The following is a 21487-nucleotide window of genomic DNA, read 5'->3' as shown; positions in this document are numbered from 1 at the left end:
GTCTCATGGGCAGGAATCGTGTCTTCTTCACTTTGGATCCTTAGTACTTATTCACTATGGCGTCTCACAGGTGCTCGTAGGTGGAGCATTATAGATGTTCGTTAAATGTGAAATTGGATTGAATTTCATGTTCTTTTAGTGTCTTCTTATTTCTTTTACTGCTTAATAAACCAATTGAAAATAATTTGCTGATGGGGTGGTAGACAATAATCTTGAGTGGAGAAAAGGAAATTTAGGGCACAGGCCTTTCCAAAGCAGCCCCGGGACAGTTCAGTTTTGCAAAATGTAAATGACATAATGTTGCTTTCCTTCCAACCACAGGCCACATCAAATGATTAGATAAGGAATTAGATGAGACTAAAGTGAATTCATTTTAATTTGTCAATAAGTTCTTAGCCTTTTCATGATTGCAATCAAGCATTAAACCTGCTGAATATTCTTACAGTTCCTGGCAGTCCAATAACAAAGCTTTGTAAATGTTTTGAGCCTCAAATTTTTTTAATTCATCCAGACCTTCATGTTACTCTTCGTGTGAAATTAACCCCAAATAAATAAAACTTTTGATAGTTTCTCTATACCTTTTCAAATAGCAGAAGAGTTTTATTTTTATTTCTAGTCCTAAAATGAAGTAATTTCTGATACAGAATCATCTACTAAACTTCTCAGGGGATGAATTGCATGTTGATATTTTTAAGTAGGGCAAACTATTCTGTCCTCTTACCCGTTTCACATGCTTTGACTTAAAAAATACCACAAAGTATTCAGGGGATGGAGGTTCTATCATGTTTCTATGATGCCCTGATTCTTGGTCAGGTGGTTGTACTTGAGAATATATTTTGGCTGCCAAAAAATATTCTCCCATAAACAATGTTCAAAAACAGTTTAATAATTAAAGCACTAAATATTAAATAAATAGATGAATATGTATGAAAGATATAAATATATAAACATGACTTAATAATTAATTCCTAGTATTTTCAGTTGGTTTCTCCCTTGTGCAACTCAATCAGAGGGATGGAATAGATCTGAGTCAAAGCTCATATAACAAACTAAAGGACTCCTTTCATGCATAGCCTAGAAATTAGCTTTGTCTATATCCCCACTCTTCTATCTCTAATCCTGTTGGACTGGTAGACTGCATGACAAACGATAAGTCCGTTAACGCTTGTTCTGTGATCCAGTCTCACATAACTCCAGGTGCCATGGCTTTCTCACTCTAAGGTCACTCAGCAAGTAGATGAAGAGAAGGGATGCAAACCCAGGTTCCTCTGATTACAAAGCCTGAGCTCTTAGATGCACTATACTGTCTTCCCATGTAGCCTATCTCCCTTTGTTTCCTGGTTCTCTAAGGTAGAGTCAAGCCTGAATAGAACACATGATGATCCTAATCTGCCATGATATATAAAGATAACCATACAAGTGACTGTTTTGATCCCTGCCTGTTCTGGAATTAGGTCAATGAGTCACAGCAAATTGGACAGACAAATAGTCTTTCACATTTGACTAGGCTGCATGTGCTAGCTGATGTGGACAATAAAAAGATGATGTTAAAACATATTTTTGTTTCCCCTTTGTTAAGGATTTGGCAGACTAGCATCCAAATAGACATAATACAAAGCAAAAGCGTGGGGTGGTGAGTGTCTAAGAAATGTAAAATCATAATGATGGAATGCTAAATGCACAGTCCAAAGACAAAGGCACGGTAGAAGGTTTATAGGGAGAATTATCATCTAAAAAGGCATTGTGAAAAGGAAAAGTGTCTCTTTTTAATGCTTTCGGATTTGGTGATAAGAAAAGCTGAGGAACAAGTTACCATGAGTCTCCCTTTCTGTGACAGGAAACACATGCTCTCATTCCAAGAATAGCAAGGAGTGGATCATCTTTTCCAGTGTTTCAGGGGTCTACCTAGACCTATTGTTTAACCCCAGTGGATAAAGAATCTGGTCCATTGTTATTTAAGTCCATTTCCTACAGAGCCACTCTATAGAAAAATGGGTCTCCCAAATGCAAACCTTGTTTTCCTTTTCTACACACAATCACATTGGAGAATTCTGTTAACTGTCAGAGAAAACCAAATGACTATGCTGACTGTGCTGTAGTTTTCAGACATAAACATAGTATTCAAATCTGCAGACCCTGACGATTTTTATTCCAAGATTCTATAAAAATTGGGTCAAAGTTATTGTGAGACCATACCAGGGGTATACAAATATATAAGAGGAAAGTGACGATACTAGAAATGATAGGCATCTCAGCTTAACTTCTTTACCTATATATACAAAAAAAAATGTTTGAAAGTGTGTCCCCAAATCTATTTGCACGCAAATTGAACGGAACAAGAACTTAACTAATAGCCATGGTAGCTTTTTGAAAAACAAATGCTATCAGAGTAAACTTATCTCTTTCTGCAGCAGACCCAATAGACTGAAGTGGGGACTTTTTTGAGGCTTTCAATTCCACCCTGCTGACACAATCATCATTGAAATGGGAAAGTGTGGTATGAACCACATAGCTATTAAACTGGACCACAGTTGGCTGGAGCATCATATTGAGAAATTGTCATCAAGCTAGGTAACATAATAATTAGGGATTCAAAGCTTCCAGTCCCAGAATTTTAGAAAAATGACTTCTGAGATTTTTAACACCATCGCTACTAGTTGAGCTAGAAATTAAAAGATTATACCTATACTTCCTAATAGGTCAGAACTGTGACATGCATAAACAAAAATAATCAAGGAATAATACAGAGGAACGGATAAGCAAAACAAATGGACTTTCAGATTTTGTGCCTTGCATTTAGAAGAAATTCAACAAACATTTGCTGATAGATTTAATCTATGTATTTTGGTGTCATAGCTTTCAATTCACTCATTTCACATGTATTTAGAGAAGGCTTACTATGCACCAAACACTATTCTAGGTACTGGGAACCCAGAGTTATCTATTAGAAAGTGGAATTTGTCTTCATTAGTTTTATTCTCCATCTCTTTGATGTTAGATGTTGCAGGACTTTGCTAATATCTTTATGTAGTATTATTTCTAGTTTGTTATTCAAGTCCTAAAAACCCAGAACACAGACAAAAATCAATTATTTCTAGTATTCACCCTTAAGATAGCCACTGGGCTCATTAATTGACATTGATATATCTGAAGATGTTTAAAAATTATTTTGGACTGAATAATTCTTGGTACTTTTAGCTGAGCCAGTACTATACCTTCAGCCTATGATAAACTCGTATCAAATCAGGCGTGCACAAAGATGTCAAAGATTCCTCCCAACTCTGTTGCCATTTCTACATGATGTAGGCATTTTCCAAGTATACTAACTAACTTGTTTGACCCCAAATCATGGTCTTTTCTTGCTCCTTTTCTCTTGCCTCCTGGGCAAGTCAGGAGCTGAGAGAGAAGTAATCATTTAAGATCTCAAATACAGATAATACATTTTATGGAGTATAACATGGCCTTAAACATATTCATGGATCCCGAGAGATGTGTTCCTGCTCAGAGACAGAAAAAATATCCTCAGACCTAGAGTGACCAGCCATCCCAGATTGCCCAGGACTGTCCCAGTTTTAGGGACAGTCCCACGCCCTGGGAAACTTTTCAATCCCATGCAAAAGAGGACAGTCGGTCATACTAAACTGCGCTTAGTCTTATCTTGCCAAAAATTTTTGCCAGGGTATGAGATAGGATCTCACAGGTTGGGACGACTTTTTCCCATTAGTGTGTTAGCTGGATTTACTGGGATGGCAGGAGGGAGGGAGGCAATCTAACTCTGATAATTTATTTTTGTAACAGCTCTAATCACCCTTAGCAATTCGTTTGAGTGTCTTCTAGTGTACATATACCGTTATCATAGTCATCGTGAACTCTTTTTTTCAATTCTTGTATATAGGCCAGTTCACAACAAATTTACAGTTGAAAATTTTTTGGCAAGTTCTGTTTTGCCATCAAGAACCTGATTTCTTCAACTTAGGATCTATTTTAATTCTTCATAAATCACACACATACACACATGTATAACTATAATATATATATGAGGTAGATCTCATATATAAATTCATTTATAGTATCAATCAACTCTTCTTTACGTATTTGCCTGCTTTTCCATGGGGTAAAAGAAAATATGGGAAGCTGCCCACTAGACCAAGTGGAAGACCTAATCAAAATGGGAAGTTTGGTATATACCTGGACATTGATAGCAAGGCATTTCCAGATCAAATGTGTCTGCTTCTAAGTGAACAAAACCCTAGGCTTTGTCCCAGCATTGATTAACAGGAGGAATTAGAAACAGAATGGATTTTTGTCTTCACTGTAAATGTAACAGCAAAAAGTTTTTGAGTGTTTCTGTGGCAGAATGCCATGCTTAGAAACTAGGGTGTCCTAAAGACCCTATTAACTGATAATTGATTTTTCAAAGTTATGAACCACTCTGAAAGTTCTTCAATCCACCATTTCCCAGCAACTGATAGAATCGGAGATCCACCAGGCACAGAAGCTTCCTGTAGAGAATCTTGCAGCATATTTGTAGAGCCAGATGAACTCTGCTGGTACTCATAGCCTTGACTTTCACAGTGACCATAGGAAATCAAGGAAAACTAGGCTGTGTTTAGAAAAATGTCTTAATACTTTATCATATTCTCAGTTTCCTCTAACGCTCAGGGCACAGCAAAGAAAAAATGATAACCAACAGTCAAGACACCAAATATACTTGATTTATCCTCAGAAAGAAAGTTTGGCAAAAGTATAAGGGTGGCGGTAACAAAGAGTTCATTTTGTTCCTATTATAAATTCTTTCTATTCACATTAGCTTATTTTCATAATCCTAGAATTAAAAGTCAATGCCAGGGATAAAGAAATGTGAAAGAAATTTTGAGCAAACATTTGAAGTAGTTTGGGAGCCAAGAGAAACGATGTCAAGTCTATTTCACTCCTGGAATTTCACAGATAAAATGTGATTTATTGATTTGAGATGGATTCAAACAATTCCATTGTTACCTTGAATTACAGATGCAGAGAAATGCTGAAGGCTGGGGGGGTGAGGGGTGCGGGGGGGCAGTATCACAGGAATTATACCATGTATCTACTATACCTACCCATAATCCCAACATGGATTACTGAACTGCTTGCAATTAATAGAAAATTCTACTTTTTGTCCAAAATTTTAAAAACCTACTAACTTAAATAGCGTCTACTTCCAAGTTTAAGACAGACGACCAGGACACTTTATCAGTACATTTACCAATCACCATAAATTAACCAGAATACCAGGTACCAGAACAAATTAAAAGGGACAACTTTAATAACTTAATGGTCCATTCATATGTCTAATTTTGATGACACATCATTAAACAACAAGTAAAATTGAGCTGCTTCATTTTAGATTGCATTTCTATCTCTGAAATTTGTAAGCATTACCTTCAGTTTCCACACTGAAATCATTAAAGGAGTTCTAAAAATCAATGAGAATATTTGATTTGTATATCAGCCTACTCTGTAGCAGAAGAAAGATAATATTCAGTAATCTCAAAATTCTTTAAATCCGTTGATTTAAGGGTAGTCAAACTATATCTTAGCAACCTGTGGTTGGGTCTTCAAAAATTTTTATCAGACTGGAGAGGCGGAGTCAAGATGGCGGCGTAGGCAGACTCGGAACTCACCTCCTCCTGTGGACACAGCCAAATTACAACTACTCTGGAAAAATTACCCCTGAGACAGAACTGAAAACTGGATAAGAGGAACTCCTGCAACAACGGACAATCCTAACTGGGGTAGAAGAGGCAGAGACTCCCTTCTGGAGAGGAAAAACACCGCCTTCACAAGCCGCCAGCTTCGCGGCCGCCGGGAGCAGCTCACAGGTACGCAGCCTCCCTGGAGGCGCGGGGCCCTGAGCCGGGAGCGCCCCCACTGTGGGCATTTTGTGGACCCAGCACAATCGAGACCAGTGGCATAATATCTGACTTTGCCTGCTACTAAAGCATTGGGGAGTACCCCCAGAAAACCCGGTTCACAAAGAAACTAAAACTGGCTCTTAAAGGGCCCGCGCACAAACTCACCCGTTTCAGAAAGCATCCTAAAATCACCAGAAAGAAAGGCGCACAGTGCTGTGGTGAAAAGAGACTCACCTAATAGGCCCTGAGTGCATCTCGGTGAGGGGTGAGACCTCTCTAGGGACCGGGACATTGGCGGCGGCCATTGTTGTGGCCTGGTGTGGGCATGCTGACACAGACGCCATTGGAGTTCTCCCTGAGGCCTGCTAGCCCAGGGTCTGCCCCACTCGCTACAGCACCGATTTAATCCAGCTCAGCCAGGGCAGGCAGCCCACCCTAGAGACTGGCCCCACCCAACAACAAGCCCTCAGGCAACTTGTGGGCCTGCATAGATTGGTGACTGGATTCTGTGCAGCCTGGCAACTGAGCCAACTTGAGCGGGGCAGGGTGTGCACAAGGAGCAGGTGGAGAGTGTGGGGCAGTGGCGGAGTGTGTGGGGCTCCCGTCGTGGAGAGACTGGGTCCGTTTGGGGAGTTCGGGGCGCGCACACGGGGCAGGACTGTGTTGACTGTGTGTGGACCTGTGGGCGGCAGGGTTTGTCAGCTGCAGAAGACTTGTGCTTCTCAAAGACCCACATAGGAGGTTTGCCCCACCTTCCAAAGCCTGAAACGATTGGGTGCTCCTGTGCCTGAGGCCAGGCCTACCCAGCTGCAATCCTCAGAGAGCTGACAAGAGACCTAATAGGCTAGAGGCTTGCAGCAATTGTAAGGCCCTAAGCCTAACAACCTGCCACGCTGGGGGCATACTCACTTAAAAGAAATACTGCAACACAAATGTGGTATTAGAACTTGCAGCCAACTGTACTGGGGCTCCCCACACCTGATAAAGAGACTGAAGGGCCCACAAAAACTACAAGGAGCTGAGCATTACAACAGCTGGCCAGGAGCATAACTCAGCCTCCCTGGGCACCTACAGGGAGAGCAAACAGGCCACAACAGAAGGACACACGTAGCCCACATAGGGGTCACGCCTGGAACATTGAGAACTTGGGGAAGCACACTGGAAGCCTCCTAAGGCATCACTTATATAAGGTCACCTATCCAAGAGCAGGAGACGTAGCTGACCTACCTAATACGTAGACACAAGCACAGGGAAAGAGGCAAAATGAGGAGGCAAAAAAATACATTCCAAGTAAGGGAACAGGATGTCGGGGGAAGAGGGAGAATCTCCCTCTGCCCTTTCCCTTAAGGTTCTTCTGGCTGGCCAAATAATCAACAAGACAGGTTAGCAGGAGAAAATAATACCAAGTTTAATAACATGTATACATGGGAGAAAGCAGGAACACTGCGTTTCTCAACACAATAGCAGAAATTCTCGTCTTAAATAACTTTTTCAGCCAATGACAAAGGAGGATTTTGGCGGTGGGGGAGTCAGTTACAGGAGATTACCACTAAAGCACAGTAAACAAGAGTAAGGTTTATTATGTAGCTCAAGGCCTCACCTTCCACATTGATAAGTCACTAGAAATGAGCTCATGCCCTTCTCTTCTCCAAACAGAGAGGGAGATACCTTTACAAATGGAGATTTCCCTTATAAATGTAAATGATTGTCTGGCAACTCTTCGCAGGGTCATCCAGAGAATGTGGCCAGAAAGACAGAACTTCTGATAAGAGGGGCTTGTTGGTGCCTTTCCTATTGTAACATTTACCCTACGTTATCTTTACAGCCATCATGATAGATCTGTTCCAGGAAGGAGCTACCATGTCAAACTCTTTAGGCAGTTAGTGGGGGAGGTCAAATGTCCTCAGAGAAAACAACCAAGGTAAAGAGATAGATTTCAGGGTGGCCAAATCTTGATCTCCCACAAGGACAAAACCCAATAAATGGAACTAAGTGAAACAGAAATGAACAACCTACCCGACAGAGAGTTCAAACTAAGAGTGTTAAGGATGCTCACTTATCTGGGGAGAAGAATAGATGAAGTCAGTGAGAATGTCAACAAAGAAATGGAAGATATAAAAAAGAACCAATCAGAAATGAAGAATACAATACTGGAAATGAAAAATTCACTCGAGGGACTCAAAAGCAGAGTAAAGGATACAGAAGAACAGATCTGTGAGCTGGACGAAAGACTAGAAGAAATTACCCAAGCTGAACAGGTAAAAGAGAAAAGAATTAAAAAGAGTGAGGACAGTCTAAGGGACCTCTGGGACAACATCAAGCACACTAACATCCGTGTTATAGGTGTCCCGGAAGGAGAAGAGCAAGACAAAGGGGCAGAGAATCTATTTCAAGAAATAATAGGTGAAAACTTCCCTAACCTAAGGAAGGAAACAGACATCCAGGTACAGGAAGCACAGAGAGCCCCAAACAAGATAAACCCAAAGAGGCCCACACCAAGACACATCATAATCAAAATGTCCAGAATTAAAGATAAAGAGAGAATCCTAAAAGCTGCAAGAGAATGTCAAGTTACATACAAAGGAAACCCCATAAGGCTATCAGCTGACTTCACAGCAGAAACCTTACAGGCTAGAAGAGAATGGCATGATATATTTAAAGTGCTAAAAGGAAAAAACTTACAGCCAAGAATACTCTACCCAGCAAGGTTATCATTCAGAATCGAAGGAGAGATCAAAATTTTCCCAGATAAGCAAAAATTAAAGGAGTTTGTCACCAAGAAACCAGTGCTACAAGAAATGTTAAAGGGACTGATTTAAGGGGAAAAGAGAAGACCACAAATAGGAAAAATTATCTATTTCCATGATTAGAACGTAATGGATACAAAAACACAAAAAAGAGGTTAGATATGATATCAAAAACATGAGGGAGGAGGGGAGTTAAGAGTACAGCTTTCAGACAGAGGTCAAACTAAAGTGACCATCAATTCTGTATAAAAGAAGAAAGGAACAGAGAAGGACTACTAAAACACTGAGAAAAAAAAACAAAAGTTAAAAAATGGCAGTAAGTACGTACTTATCAATAGCTACTTTAAACGTCAATGGACTAAATGCTCCAATTAAAAGGCATAGGGTGGCTGACTGGATAAAAAAACAAGACCCATATATATGCTGCATACAAGAGACACACTTCAGACCTAAAGACACTCACAAACTGAAAGTGAAGGGTTGGAAAAAGATACTCCACGCAAATGGCAATGAAAAGAAAGCTGGGGTAGCAGTACTCATATCAGACAAAATAGACTTTAAAACAAAAACTGTAAAAGGAGACAAAGAAGGGCATTACATAATGATGAAGGGAACAATCCAACAAGAGGATATAACACTTGTAAATATCTACGCACCCAATGTAGGTGCACCTGAATATATAAAGCAATTATTAACAGACATAAAAACAGAAACAGACAGTAACACAACAATAGTAGGAGACTTTAACACTCCACTTACACCAACGGATAGATCATCCAAACAGAAGATCAATAAGGAAACATTGGCCTTAAACAACACACTAGAACAGATGGACCTAGTAGATATATACAGAGCATTCCATCCAAAAACCGAAGAATACACGTTCTTTTCAAATGCACATGGAACATTCTCCAGGATTGATCACATATTAGGCCACAAAACAAGTCTCCATAAATTTAAGAAGATTGAAATAATACCAAGCATCTTTTCTGACCACAACGGTATGAAACTAGAAATCAACTATAGGAAGAAAATCAGAAAAGCCACAAATACGTGGAGATTAAACAAAATGCTACTGAACAACGACTGGGTTAATGAAGAAATCAAAGAAGAAATCAAAAAATACCTGGAGACAAATGAAAATGAATATACGACATGCCAGAATTTATGGGATACAGCAAGAGCGGTTCTAAGAGGGAAGTTTATAGCGATACAGGCCTATCACAACAAACAAGAAAAATCTCAAATAAACAGTCTAACAATGCACCTAAAGGAACTGGAAAAAGAAGAACAAACCAAGCCCAAAATCAGTAGAAGAAGGGAAATAATAAAAATCAGAGCAGAAATAAATGAAATAGAGACCAAAAAAACAATAGAAAAAATTAATAAAACCAAGAGCTGGTTCTTTGAAAAGGTCAACAAAATTGACAAATCTTTAGCTAGACTCACCAAGAGAAAAAGAGAGAAGGCACAAATAAGTAAAATCAGAAATGAAAGAGGAGAGGTTACAACAGACACCTCGGAAATACAAAAGATTATAAGAGAATACTATGAAAAGCTATATGCCAACCAATTCGACAATCTGGAAGAAATGGATAAATTCTTAGAATCATACAACTTTCCAAAACTGGATCAAGAAGAAGTAGAGAATTTGACTAGACCAATCACCAGTAAAGAGATGGAAACAGTAATCACAAACCTTCCCAAAAATAAAAGTCCAGGACCAGACGGCTTCCCTGGTGAATTCTACCAAACATTCAAAGAAGACTTAATACCTATCCTTCTCAAACTCTTCCAAAAAATTGAGGAGGGGGGGAAGCTCCCTAACTCATTCTATGAAGCCGACATTACCCTGATACAAAAACCAGACAAGGACAACACAAAAAAAAGAAAATTACAGGCCAATATCACTGATGAACATTGATGCAAAAATCCTCAACAAAATACTAGCAAATCACATACAACAATACGTTAAAAAGATTATACACCATGATCAAGTGGGATTTATTCCAGGTATGCAGGGATGGTTTAACATTCGCAAATCAATCAACGTGATACACCACATTAATAAAATGAAGAATAAAAATCACATGATCATCTCAATAGATGCAGAGAAAGCATTTGACAAGATACAGCAGCCATTTATGATAAAAACTCTGAATAAAATGGGTATGGAAGGAAAGTAGGTCAACATAATAAAGACCATATATGAGAAACCCACAGCTAATATCATCCTCAATGGTGAAAAACTGAAAGCTATCCCTCTAAGAACAGGAACCAGACAAGGATGCCCACTGTCACCACTCCTATTTAACATAGTACTGGAAGTCCTAGCCAGAGCAATCAGGCAAGAGAAAGAAATAAAAGGGATCCAAATTGGAAAGGAAGAAGTGAAACTGTCACTATTTGCAGATGACATGATTTTATATATAGAAAAGCCTAAAGAATCCACCAGAAAACTTTTAGAAGTAATAAACGAATATGGTAAAGCTGCAGGATACAAAATCAACATACAAAAATCAGTTGCATTTCTGTACACTAACAATGAATTAGCAGAAAGAGAAATTAAGAATACCATCCCATTTACAATTGCAACAAAAAGAATAAAATACCTAGGAATAAACTTAACCAAAGAGGTGAAAGATCTGTACACTGAAAACTATAAAACATTGCTGAAAGAAATTGAAGAAGACACAAAGAAATGGAAAGATATTCCGTGCTCTTGGATTGGAAGAATTAACATAGTTAAGATGTCCATACTTCCTAAAGCCATCTATAGATTCAATGCAATCCCTATCAAAGTTGCAACAACATTTTTCACAGAAATAGAACAAAGAATCCTAAAATTTATATGGAACAACAAAAGACCTCGAATAGCTAAAGGAATCCTGAGAAAAAAGAACAAAGCTGGAGGTATCACACTCCCTGATTTCAAAATATACTACAAAGCTATAGTAACCAAAACAGCATGGTACTGGCACAAAAACAGACACACAGATCAATGGAATAGAATCGAAAGCCCAGAAATAAACCCACACATCTATGGACAGCTAATCTTTGACAAAGGAGCCAAGAACATACAATGGGGAAAAGAAAGTCTCTTCAACAAATGGTGTTGGGAAAACTGGATAGCCATATGCAAAAAAATGAAAGTAGACCCTTACCTTACACCATACACAAAAATTAACTCCAAATGGATTAAAGACTTGAATGTAAGACCTGAAACTGTGAAACTTCTAGAAGAAAACATAGGCAGTACGCTCTTCGACATCGGTCTTAGCAACATCTTTTCAAACACCATGTCTGACCGGGCAAGAGAAACAGTAGAAAAAATAAACAAATGGGACTACATCAAACTAAAAAGCTTCTGCACAGCAAAGGTAACCATCAACAAAAGGAAAAGACAACCTAACAATTGGGAGAAGATATTTGCAAACCATACTTCTGATACGGGCTTAATCTCCAAAATATATAAAGAACTCATGCATCTCAACAACAAAAAAACTACCAACCCAATTAAAAAATGGGCAAAAGACCTGAACAGACATTTCTCCAAAGGAGATATACAGATGGCCAACAGACACATGAAAAGATGTTCAAAATCACTAACTATCAGGGAAATGCAAATCAAAACTACAATGAGATATCACCTCATGCCCGTCAGAATGGCTATAATTCACAAGACAGGAAACAACATGTGTTGGAGAGGATGTGGAGAGAAGGGAACTCTCATACACTGCTGGTGGGAGTGCAAACTGGTGCAGCCACTATGGAAAACAGTACGGAAATTCCTCAAAAAATCAAGGATAGAACTACCATGTGATCCAGCTATTCCACTGTTGGGTATTTATCCGAAGAACTTGAAAACACCAATTTGTAAAGGTACATGTACCCCTGTGTTCATTGCAGCGTTATTCACAATAGCTAAGACTTGGAAGCAACCTAAGTGCCCATCAAGGGATGAATGGATAAAGATGTGGTATATATACACAATGGAATACTACTCAGCCATAAGAAACGATGAAATCCAGCCATTTGTGACAACATGGATGGACATTGAGGGTATAATGCAAAGTGAAATAAGCCAGAGGGAGAAGGTCAAATACCGTATGATTTCCTTCGTTAAGTGGTAGATAATAACAACAATAAACAAACACATAGAGACAGAGATTGGATTGGTGGTTACCAGAGGGGAAGGGGGGAGGGAGGAGGGTGAAAGGGATAATTTGGTACATGTGTGTGGTGATGGGTTGTAATTAGTATTTGGGTGGTGAACATGATGTAATCTATGCAGAAATAGAAGTACAATGATGTACACCTGAAATTTTTACAATGTCATAAACCAATGTTACTGCAATAAACAAAAAATTTAAAAAAAAATTTTTATCAGACTGAAAAACTTGCATTTGCACTTTCATTGTTGCCCATTTTTGCTTTAATATGGATAATCTCAAAGGTTTCTTATCTTCCATAATAAATCATTATGGATTTATCCTCTATAATTTATTAAAACTCTTCTTGAACCTATTTACATTTTGGAGTTAGTCATTTATCATTCTAATTACTTTCGTAGATTTACTACCTGCTTCATGAAAAGATCTTCATTTGCTCTTAAATTAGCCCTCTTCAACTGCAATATTGCCCGTGGCTCTAATTTTTATGGGATTTGTTTCAACAAGCCCAAATTCACCAACCTGTATATTTCATGATGTTAAAAACTGTGATCAGGCCCCTATATTCAGAAGCTTTTGTTTTGGTAAACACAACCAAAATGTAACTATTAAACTCTGTATGATGTTTCTTAGGCCCAGAGTAATAAGATGGTCATTTGTTTTTTAGCAATATCTTCCCACACTGGGATGGAGAAGTAAAGCAGTGTTGCTAGCATGGACACCAAATCAGTTTTGCTGCCAAGAATAGGATCTGAGCTTAGATGTTCAATCTAAAGCAGACAGATTCTCAAGCATGGATCTTTCTGGCTGTGTCAGAATCATTGAGGATTGAGAGTGCTGGAGAAAATACAGATTCCGTGCGCACAACACCAAAGATTCTGATTCAATAAATCTGGGGTGAAGCCCAGAAATTCTTACTTTTAATGCACTCTGATATTAATTCTAATGAGCATCCAAGAGTAGGAAACCGCTGATGTAGTATATCATTGGTGTGAACTAAAATACAGCAAGGGGGGATGGTGCTGTGCTATTTTCCAGGACTCAGTCCCAACTGTATTGTCTCCAATATCTCCAACTCATAGCTTGTAGAACCATTCTCTCTCTGAGAGGTTAAAAAATAACTGAATAGCGTCATTGTGCTTTTACTCATCTTTCACATAATGCTTTAAGATATGTAATGTACAGCGTGAGTTATATCTAGCCTTTCAAAGAGTGGATCCCATTTTTTACAGAAGATTAATCTTTTGCGTTGAAAGCTGCCTTGTAATACATATCCCAGTGTTTTCTTTTCATGAAACGTCTGTGTCAACTGAAGACATGTAAATCAGCACATACTGTGCTTCAGTACAGCTGCATTATAAACTGATTAAGGGCTGGAATTATGGAAATGACGGCCTAGTCTTCAGTGTAGCTCCACCATTCCATACCTCCAGCTGTCGTGTATCCAAGCCATGACAGGAACACTTAAGTACGATCTTGGGAGAGCTTCAAAAAGCTTAAGAAAGCTTTGACCCAAATAATATAGTTTGGTTTTAACTTATTGTGTAGGGTGTGTGTGTGTGTGTGTGTGTGTGTGTGTGTGTGTGTGTTAAGGGAGAGTGGGATAGAAAAGGAGAGAGAGGGAGAGAGACTGAGAATGGAGCACTGTAAAATTTTCTTTGAGCCAACATCTTGAATAACGATTAGTGAAGAACAACATATCCATTGGTGAAATCAAGTTTTATTTATTTCAGTTAGGTACACAGAACCCATATTTTTGAATTTTTGTTTGTTTTAAAAGGTTGTGATCATCAATGCATTGATTTTTAACTTATAATATCAGAAAAAAATAGTTGTATTATAGAATTGATGATCTTGTTGGGAAGAACCTCCCTTGACAACGCAAGCTAAGAGGGTGTGATGCCGCCGGGGCAGTGCATTTTGTTGCTGTTGTTACAAAAGAGAAAATTGTTCTTTCAACTGTAGCAATAGTGCCTGACAGCAACTGCTTCCTGTGAAATTGTTCCAAGCACATTTCCATAAAGAAGGGTTCTATTCTACTCGCACCCTGCTTATATTCCAACCCCATCTACATTCTACTCCAGGCTTCGGTGTGTTTCTCCCCCCAACAATTTGGCTATTTAATGCCTGTACAGGCCTATAACTGTGCTGATGTCATCCAGCTAATCAATCATAGAAGTATTCATTAGGATATCTGCAATCAGGGAGTGTCAAAGTGAACTACATTCATTTTGCTACTAAATATCAAATGATGGCAAATTAAACTCTTATTGTAATGATGGTATTAAAGTGAATGGTATGCAATTATATTTTTTTCTCACTGTTATGTTATTTTAACTAGAGAAGATAGTAAACATGGGTTTTACTGACTTTGAGACTGGAGCGTGGCTGAAAGAAAGAGGGCAGGGGGATTGGTATTTCCATGTGAAAAGCCCCTTCTATTGCATGGATGGAAAACAAGTCACTAAACACTATATTTTAGCAAAACAAGAATGCATGAGCATATTTTCCATATATAGTGCAGTCTGTGACCATGTGTCAGCACTAAAAATAGATGAATGTAGGTGCACTGAGCACTCCAACAGCAGCAAAAATCCCACAGAAACAAATTGCTAGTTCTAACCAAAGAAAAATAATTCACGGGCTTACATATTTCCCTCCTGCAAAAATGTGCTCTTTTCAAAATTAAGGTTAATATAATATTTTATCATTGAAAAACTACATCATAACCTTTCATAAATTTACCTTCTACAAAAGGTCATTAGTGGAAAGTGGAAAATTAAATAGCATTGATAAGAATAATTATTTAGTGTTTTCTCCTGTTTTTCAAGCACCTAAAAGTCAAACGTTAATTAAAATAGTTAAATAAATAAAAGAAAAATTTTAAAGTAAGTTAAATTTACCCTTTGCAGCTGTCCTTGTCTTGAATTCCTTCAAGATATATTAAGAGCTCTCATATTAGAATCATTAAGGATAGTTTAAAACAGATTTTCCCAGCAAGAGGTATTAACATGTTAGTAAAATTTTAATGGGGGATTTTTACATGAGACAAAACTGAAGAGAAGGAATGTTTAAAGATGAAACTATTGGGGCCGGCCCCATGGCTTAGCAGTTAAGTGCACGTGCTCCGCTACTGGCGGCCCGGGTTCGGATCCCAGGTGCACACCGACACACCGCTTCTCCGGCCATGCTGAGGCTGCGTCCCACATACAGCAACTAGAAGGATGTGCAACTATGACATACAACTATCTACTGCGGCTTTGGGGAGAAAAAGGAAAATAAAGGAGGAGGACTGGCAATAGACGTTAGCTCAGGGCTGGTCTTCCGCAGCAAAAAGAGGAGGATTGGCATGGATGTTAGCTCAGGGTTGATCTTCCTCTCAAAAAAAAAAAAAAAAAGATGATACTATTAATTAACCAATAATTTTCTGTTGTTCTGATGTTTCTCTGTCAGTCACATTCCCTTTCTTCTAGAGTCGGCAGTAAGGTCAAAATAACCCTTCACTTATCTCATTATATTCTCTTTCTTTCAGCATCCCAGTTTCTGGACATGATTTCACTATAGAATGAAATAGAAGAAGATCAGTTAGACTATGGAGAATATTTTATTTATCAAAATACATTTGGGCAAGAGCCAAATTCACAAGTACAACTGAAAATCTTGGCATTAAAAAACGACTTTTAAATACATTCTGAAACATCTTCTGGTACTTCACAGTATGGCAGTGTTTCTTTAGTTCTTAAAATAATTTTATAAAATGAATATGTCTTAAGAATGCAATTAAGAGTATCACAAATTTATTTATTAGGGACATATTTAGCCAGTAAGGAATCAAATTCAAATTTTCTCAAACATGAGAAATAAAACTTTGTAATTCGATAAAGATAAACATCTTCTCAAGCAGTATGTTTTTTCTAATCACATTTACTCAAATGAAAAATGCATTATTAATTCTAAAATATTCATTAAGTTGAACAACTGAAATATAGGCCAGCGATCTGAATTATAAGTAACAAAAAAGACTTTTGTCTAAATAAAACTATTTCTATTAAAAGATAATACAAATAAAAATATATTTGTTATTTGTTCAGTATCTCTGGAAGGGCCTAAACACTGGATGTGTGTACTGTACATTAAACAAAAATGCCCTTAATCACACTGCAGAGTTGCTTGAGTGAACACATCACTGCTGGTGCAAAAGGGGCCAGGAAGCCCAGCGTGTACCACTGATGGAGGCACTGAGATGTTGCTCTTAGAAACACTCACTGCCTCTAGGCCTCTAGAGACTGGGCGTAGCTGCTATCACTTCACCTTGCCAAAACGATTTCTACCCAGTTCCTTTTTTGCATCACTTCTTTCCTATTCAAAGACTAGGGGAGGGTCATTTGATTAGCTAAGTCTAAGTTATGTGCCCGAGTCCTAGCTACACTGAGGCTGGGAAAGCAAGTACCTGGAGTTTTCAGCATCTATACATGGGAAGTTCACTTTGCCTCTTATGGTGGAGGGTTTGCCAAACAGACGAAGGGAAGGTTAGATCCTGAGTGACCAAAACACAATGACAAATGGCCACCACGGTTGACTCTTTCAGCTCCCTAACATTAGCATACAGTGTTCTTCCCATACCTTATTTTATCTAGCATGGCATAGCTCTTACTTTGTGTAGGCATTTTACTAAGCATTTCACATATAGCCATTTAATCTTCACGAAACCCTATGAGGTAAGCACTGTATGCTTCCCATTTTACCACTGAGAAAACTGAGGCAAAAAAAGATTAACTTTCTCAAGGTCCCAAACCCCCGCATAATACCATATTCTTATGTTATACAATGTAATTGTTCCTTATACAAGCAAAACTACACTATCTCTACAAAAGGTATGGAATGGACTGAATGTTTGTGTCCCCTCAAAATTCATATGCTGAAATTCTAACCTCCAACCTGATGGCATTAGGAGGTGGGGCCTTAGGGAGGTGATCATGTCATGAGAGCAAAGTCCTTATAAAAGAGGCCCAAGATAGCTCCCTCGCCCCTTCCTTCACGTGAGGATACAGTGAGAAGACGGGCATCTCTGGGGAAGCTGGCTCTTACCAGACACCAAGTCTGCTGGGACCTTAATTTTACACTTCTCAGCCTCCAGAACTGTGAGAAACATATTTTTATTGTTTATAAGCTACCCAGTTTAGTGGCATTTTGGTATAGCAGTCTGAACGGACTAAGACAAGGTATCAACTGTAAGTTCTTATCACTTAACTTTATCCAGCCCTAGATCCATAATGTCTCAGTAATGGCCATTGTTCCTCTTTTTGCATCACAACCCTTTTTCAATATTCTAACTGGTAAATTTAATGATAACCAAGACACCCCATAATTTTAATGATTATCAACACACCTGAAAAATACTTGGAAAGGTAAAGGAAAATTAGTTAAAATATGCAAACACATATAGCACAGTAAGGAAAAGAGTACAGAGCAATGCTATAAAGAGGATGCTAGTCCTCTTTTCTGCATCTGATCACAAGGCTACGATGGGTATTAATGACTTCCTTCCTCTACTGCCCATTAGTCTTCCCTTTTCTCTTAGCTAGCACCTCCACTTGCTGGGGCTCTTTACCAGGTCAGGTGAAGGGTCTAAACTTAGTGGTTCTGCCTGATTAGGGTTCCTATATTTCCTTTTACCACTGATCACTGGACATAACAGTGCTAGGATCACCCTCAGGGATGTTACTTCTCTCTACCTCAATTGTGTAACAGCAACCTTATTCAAGTTAATAATGTAACCCCATTTTTGCCTGTTTACCCAGTGTAAATAAGGCACCTGAAATGGCCAGATGATATTTCACTTTTCAATTCGGTGTAACCATTATTGTATTCCCTGGTGGAAATTTTCCTCCTTTGAGTACTAAAATCTTTCAATCAGCAAACCCTAAAGTTGCCATATGAGTGCTTTATTAGGTGGAATAGTGAGAAACAGGACTACCATTTTCTCCTGTTGGTTCCCAGATCTATGTAATATAACTATGGGAGAAGCTGTACCATGCACTGATCGCTGATTCAGATCAAATACATTTATGCATCCCACAGAAGAGTAACTGAACCTCACATGATCGGCTCTCAGTTGGCACAGTGACTGTGCCTTCAATAAAGCACACTGTCCCATAAATCAATCTACTTCGGAGTGATGGAGTTCGTGGAAAGACCAATGAATCACATGGGAATCAGTCAGAATTTATTCCTTAACTTGTTTTGCTAAAAGGTGAGTTCTTTGGTTGAAGGTAATATTGTGAGGGATACTATGACTGTTTATATGGCATTCAGTAAATAGATGATGGTTCTAGCAGAAGCATGATGGGCAAGGAAAGCATATCAAAATATTTTATTCCAGCAAGGAAAAATGCAGCCCTCTTTATGACAGAGTCCACTGTAATCACTTCTCACTAGGCGGCTGACTGTATTGGGGCTCAGAGTCAAGAGTTACTATAGGTAAATTGGCCACTCAGTAAGGCCAACTTTGGTAAGAGAGATTTTATATTATTGATGCCAGGCAGAAACTCCATTCCTGTCACCACGGCCATCATCTTATAGTAACCCATTGAGCAAGCACTAGGGAGACTAGGGAAAGAATCTCTAGTGTTAAAATAAGAGAGGATAATTTTTTCTATGATTATTGAAAACCTGTTCTGCCAAGGATGACTTTTGGTGAATGTTCGCATGGGACACAAACATTCTCACACCTGGTGTCCATTCTTAGAGATCCATGCAGAAACCTCCTATTCAGATTTCCTTATTACCACTACTCCAATCTTATTCTTTTAAGCTCTCTGATCACCCAGCCAAACCATTAGCCACTACCCATGAATAAGTAATGATCCACACCTCAGGCCATATATCCTTCCAGGCAAAGTGGACAATAAGATATACAGCTTGAGTTTCAGCCAATTGGAAAAAAATTCCCTTCATCAGTGTCTTTCAGGGTAACCTCTAAATGAGCCTGTAATACTGCAGAGGTCCACTTTTTGCCCGGTGTCAGCACATCATTCAGAGCCATCTATAATCCAGGCTCAATATTTTTTTCCTTAGTTAGCTGGTCATCAAGAAATCTCCAGGAAGTCAAAGGTGTCGTTTACAAGAAGGATGACAGTGCAACCAAAATAGGCGTATTGGGAGTGTGAATCATCTGCTCATACAAATTACCTATGCCTACAGGACCTGTTCAAGTCTAATCTTGTGTACACTACTTCCTCTGAATGAAGGAATGCTTTGTATGTCCAAGTTTGTGACTTAGTGGATCAAATAACATCCTAGCTTAGGATGACTAGTTGAGGTCGTATAGGTGCTTGATGTCCACAGTCAGGTTTGCAGTCTCTACCAGAGCCCAGATCAGTAAGTTAGGAGCTATTTCTCAAAAGAAGAAAAAATGATTTCTAAAGAAAACATAGCTTTATTCTAAAACCCTTTGGACATGCATTTCTCCTTGCTACAGGAGGCTCATTCCAGGATCCATCCTGCATCCCAACTTGCCATGGGTAGTTTTCGTGCCCATGGATGTACTGGGTCATATGTTACAAGTGATAGAGCAACTCACCTTGCAGCCTTCATTTTCTCTGGACCCCTTTATAAATTTTTTCCTCCCAGCCCTACAACTCTGGGCTCTGCTGATATAGAGATCTTAAAACTCAATGGAGGAATAATTCTACCATTGGACACAACAATGGATCCCATCTCTTAATACCATTTGAACTTTCACTGCCTTCAGTTGCAACCAAACCAGAAACCAATTCCAGATTTCCTATATTTTCTGGAAGATGGGTTGCTACAACTAATCCATGCTGGAATAATCCTAATGTCTATATCAGTCAGCATTCTTAGATGCAAACAACAGAAACCAACTTTGGCTAGCAAAGTATTAAAGGCGTTTATTCAAGGATATCGAGCATCTCTCAGAATACCCAAAAGGGTCAGAGAATCTGGCATGAAAAATATGTAGCCAAAAAAAAAAAATCAAAATTGTGCCACAGAATTGGTTCAGTGATGAACCCACTACTGCTGTCAGTGCTATTGTCTCTACCACTGGAAACAAACACAGCAATTTACACACCCTGGACACTGGATTATGCCACTAGACTCACTGATGCTGTTGCCTCTAGATATTGAATTCCTTCATGCCATAAATATGCAATAAGTCCCTCCCATATGCCACGCAATGTTCTCAGTGCTGAAAACATAGCAGTGTAAAAAAGAGAAAAAAAATATTTGCTCTTATGGAATTTACAGTGTAGTGAAGGGAGAGAAACAATAAGCAGATTAATAAAATATATAGTATATTAGATGCTGATAATTGCTAAGGAGAAAAATAAAACAGAGGAAGAGGGATAATCAAAGTGAGAGAGGAATTGCAATTTTAAATAAGATGACCAGAAAAAGTCTTCCTGAAAAGGTGACATTTGAGTAAAAAGCCAAAGAAGGTGAGGCAGCAGAAAGGCCTCCAACTCTCTGGGCAAGAACATTTCAGGGAGAGAGAACATCAAGTCCAAAGGCTCTGAGTTCAGAGCAGACCTGAATGTTCAAAGAACAGCAAGTAGGCCAGTGTGACTAAAAAAGGGTAAGCAAGGAAAATGAGATCAGATCACATAGGGCCCTGTAGACTAAGAGCAAGACTTTAGCTTACACTCTAAAATGA

This window comes from Diceros bicornis, chromosome X, assembly GCF_020826845.1.
Source record: "Diceros bicornis minor isolate mBicDic1 chromosome X, mDicBic1.mat.cur, whole genome shotgun sequence".
NCBI classification, from domain to species: Eukaryota; Metazoa; Chordata; class Mammalia; order Perissodactyla; family Rhinocerotidae; genus Diceros; species Diceros bicornis.
This window is presented reverse-complemented; position numbering follows the sequence as displayed.